We start from the raw sequence: 4,812 nt of genomic DNA, 5'->3' as shown, positions 1-4,812 counted from the left end.
AAAAAAAAAAAAAAAATTAAACTTTCCTTTGAGACTTGAAAAGAGAAAATTTTATAAAAGAAAAATTTGTATTTTCGTTTCTATGAAATTTCAGAAATATCACGATTAAAAAAAAAAAAAAGAATAGAAATACTCGTGAAATTGACAAGGATTCAAGATTATTAATTTGTTGTTCGAAGAGAAGGAATTAAAATACTCGAATATCGATAATTCATCCTTAAAATTTATACTACGAGAATAAGGAATAAATTTTGACAATATTTAAGAACTACATAATCGATAATTTATTAAACAATCTTATTAATTTTAAAATCTATAAACAACAAGGAAAGGAAAAAAATTAATTCAAAGAAGGAAACAAATCCACGTTATCCCGTGTATATATTCCGGAAGTCGTTGCTTCGAATTTTTGCAGCATCCTGTAGACGCGCGCGTGGCCATGTTTATAAACGAAGATATTCGTATACGCGTACTTCGGTATGCAGGGCTTGCTTTTATTTACTCTCTCTCGTTCTGACCAGTCTGACGAGTGTCGTTCACATTCTCCTTTTTCCGCCGGGATTCACTCGGTAAATTATGTTTCGATGATTTGCCCACTGGATTTGCGCAACGCGAACGTGGAAAAATACGTGGTCGAAATCGCGAAATTATTCGTTATTCGTGAAAAAAACGTTGAAAAAAGAGAGGATCGGAGAAGAGAATTTTTTCGAAGGAAAAGTAATCGATAATTTTTCTCTCGATCCGCGAAAGCAAGGTACTCACCGTAAAATTTTCATCGATCCTTTTGAATTTAAATTCGAACGATAATACACAATGTATAAATATAAAACTTGTTTCGAAGACGCGAACTTGGCAAAAGCGTAAATCTCTCTGTTTATAATCGTTTGTCCTTATTATATTTCTAAGAATTTATACGGTTTGTGTTTAATACACAAACCGTACGACGTATTTCCATAGAGGACGGTTCTTACGCTCGATTAATCCGTAGATACGAAAACATTTGCGTATCGATCGCGCATTTGCGACACGAACGGCGAGAGGTAAGCATCGTGGAATGTTTCGTTTTCTCGATTGTTTGAAATTTTGTGCGTAGTATTGCGCTTAAACACGTCCATCTTTTATAATTATCTTCTTAATTGTAATATCTTCAAGATACAGATAAATATATATATAAAATTTATATATATATTTTTATATATATATATAAATATATATATAAAATTTCTTTAACTTTTGAATAAAAATTTTATTTCAATTTGTTTATCAGGTTTCTCAACATCTTTCGAGGTGCAACAAGATTAAAGCTGTTAACTTAAGGAAGTTATCGTAACACGAATATCGAAATGATCGCTTCAAATCTCGAATTTGTCGAATCGAATAAATATTTGACGCAAAATTTTCTTTCTCGAACGAAATTTCAATTCCTCCTCTCTCGCGGAATAAAACTAATTTTCTTAAAAAAGTGAGCCAATCGATCGATTAAATCTCTCTCGGATTTCATCTCACCGCGAGAATCTTTCGAGATCAGAGATGGAAAAAAGGGAAACGATGCTCAAGATATTCCGGCAGAACAACTTAATTTCCCGAGGAATAAAAGAGCGAGCAATGGGCCAACTTAACTACGTTTTCCCATGCGTTACATCAGCATTCCTAGATTACATTACTTCTTTCGTAATAATATCACGGTGCTATTTAATCAAACGGGGCAGAAACTTTCGACTCTCTCCATCTTATCGGTTGCAGACGCGACTCTCGTTTCTCGTTTATAATAAATTCATTCTTGATCGATATCGCGATACCAGTTGTGTGTGTATATGCGTGTGTGCGCGTGTGTGTACACCTTAACGAGCGCTCATTGTTCACCTGGCTGTAAGTGTGACCCAGTTGAAGAAGTAATTTCTTAACGAATGTGAACCGGCGTGGATGTGAGCGACAATGGATCCCCCGATAATACCGCGTGAGAAGAACGAAGGGGGGAGAGAACGAAAATAGGAGAGAATTCGATTCGAAATCCGATACGGAAATAAACGAGGCGAAAATCGAGCCGTGAACCCACGACATTTTTCAATTATTCAGATTGAAAGTTTTTTTTTTTTCGTACGGTTAATTATTCCAACTGAGTTGTAGAATTTCCTTTTTCTCCTTTTTCCCTTTTTTGACGTATTTATGTATAAATATTGGCTAATCCTCTTTCGAGATTTCGAAGCAAAAATCGAAGCTGATTAATTTTACTTTATTCTTATTTTTATTTTATTTTTATTTTATTTTAGTGAATAAGATAAATAGTGGCTAATTGGGAATAGCGTAGTGAAATTTTCAATTTATTTTTTGCTCGAACAATTATTCTACTTTTGAGGAATATCATTATATTGTGACATATGGTGGAGAAAGTGGTGACCTTGAAGTTGATTTCGATCGGGTTGTAAATGATTTAAAACGTGTACATGTCGAGACAAGCGCTCATCATAAATTAGACGCGATGATATGAAATAAACGAGAATATTATATGCGCGTGTATCATCATGTAAATCAAAGAAACTTAACGCTAGTTCTTTCGACATCATCTTCTTATACGTATATTTAAATTTTTTTAAATAATATGAAATTTTTATTTTGCAAAAGTCAAAGAGAATTTAAAAAACATTAGAAGAAAAAAACAAAAGAAAAGAAAAGAAGAATTCATATAAATATGCATCGAAATGGAATCGAACGATGACTCGGAATTCTTCAAGGTAGAAGAGATAAACAATTTGCGAACTGTAAATTATTGGAATTTAATGTAGCGCGAATTTACACGTGGAAAAAGCGTGGGAGTACGAATGGAAAGATAATCTGATACCGTTAGCAATTAATAATGATATACATTCGACGCTCGAATTTGTATTAATTATACCTCGTATCTATTAAATAATACAAGAATTTTCCATTTCCCACGCGGAACTTTCCCTTCTTCGATCTAAAAATCTCGATCTAAAATTTATATTTTCAATCCATTAGGATAGAGAAATTTCTATACGTGCATGCAAACGTGTGATGATTTCGATGAAATGAAATCGTCAATCGCGTGGAATAGATTTCGATATGATACCGTTTCGTTCGTTCATTCTCTCAGATCATCAGATAAATGTATCTCCTGTATCGATAAAATTTAAATCAAAAAATTTCTAAATCATTCGTCATTCGTAATAACCAGCCAGATTGCAGATTTCATTTCCATTACGCAACACAAGCATGTACAAATAAAAATGGATATTAATGCATGCGATATGATATTCTCGTAATTAATGCGTATTATTGATTTTTTTTTTTTTTTTTAAGAGATTTTTACATATACGTAAATATTATTGAGTTATTCCATCAGGAATCTTGCAAAGATCTTTTGATCTTTAATCTTACGCGTAATCAATTGATCATTTATCTCTTAACAAATTTTTTTAAACGTTCTTTTTTAAATTATCCTCCATTTATTTTTTGAACGCCACGCTATATAGAGAATTTATTAGTTTCAAATATTTTAAAAAAACAAGAAGATCATCTTAATTGCATTTATCCATTACCATTATCTTTAACTCCAAAATAAAATCTCATTAAAAACGAAATTCTTTAATAAACGACCGGTGAAAGATAATCGAGCGTTCGGAAGAAGGGAAACGAAACGTGAAAATTTTTATGTCAGTACACTTGAAGAGATCGGCATCATTCGTTATTTTCCATTTCCCTGTGCACACGCATCGTGCACGCTCCATTTTGCTTTGAAAACGAACGTATCGTGGCTCTTGGTCGAGATCGACAACCCGATTAAACCGTGAAACACGCTTACGAATGCGCTCGATGCGAACGGACGCCTGCCACGAATCCTAATGTATTTGTCCGGCCTCGTTGAAATTTGTCGAGCGTCGAGAAAACAGTTATACAACTTGGTCACTTCCTCGACGTAATATAGAAAACGGTTAGAGGAATGACGGGACGGTCGATCACGGTCGAATCTGATTCAATCCGAAAATAGAAATTCTCTTCTTCGAACTGTGAGAGAGGGATGGTTGTTTGTGAATACGAGTAGCGGAATTATCTTGTTAAATTATTGAAAATTATCGGGGGAGGAATTCTCGAAGTAGAAAAAAAATATAACTCATGTTCAGTAAAGCTGTAATATTTTTTTCACGAACGATTAAGCAATGAAAATTTATTCGCAGGATTAATCTATCAGGATTGATTTATCGTTCGGAAAATTCGAATTTAATTAAAAGAATAATTTCCAAGCATTTTATATCCACACTTTCGTACCATTATAAATATATATCGTACTTATTTATATCCTAAATTACATCAAAGAGATAGTTTAAACATTATCTTGGCCATTTTCATTTCATTAATTCACACTTAACAAATGATAAATCAATTTTATCATTTTGATAACCAACCTTTACACTATTATTGTAATTATATTAATACTACTTTTTATTCGTACATTATTATTTAGCTAATAGTTTTACCATTAACAATACAATAAAAAGTCCAATAATGAAGAAAAAAGAAAGAGCAAAAAAGAGGAGGAACAAAACAAAAACAAGATTCGAGAGAGTGCGTGAAACGATCAGAGACAGGTGTGTCCACGTGTTTCCTCGGCTCCAGGCACGTGAGGTCATCAGCGGTTCGCGGATCGATGGAAGGACCGGAAGTGCGCACACGACTACCGATTACCGATGCGTGGCTCGATTCGATCGGCAGCCGATCGACGACGCCAACCTCGACGAGAAGAAGCGACCTCGCGACTCGAGGAGGGAGGCGAGAGACGACGAAGAGGAAAGCGGA

At 34.0% G+C, this 4,812-nt stretch overlaps 1 protein-coding gene across 8 annotated transcripts in view; it reads left to right on the top strand.

Moving 5' to 3' along the window:
- The window catches only part of LOC102673723 (putative leucine-rich repeat-containing protein DDB_G0290503), a 65,034-nt gene that overhangs the window by 3,400 nt on the left and 56,822 nt on the right, over positions 1 to 4,812 (top strand). The gene's annotated exons all lie outside the window — the stretch shown is intronic.

The sequence above is a fragment of the Apis dorsata genome, unplaced genomic scaffold, assembly GCF_000469605.1.
Source record: "Apis dorsata unplaced genomic scaffold, Apis dorsata 1.3 scaffold_165, whole genome shotgun sequence".
NCBI classification, from domain to species: domain Eukaryota; kingdom Metazoa; phylum Arthropoda; class Insecta; order Hymenoptera; family Apidae; genus Apis; species Apis dorsata.
This window is presented reverse-complemented; position numbering and strand designations above follow the sequence as displayed.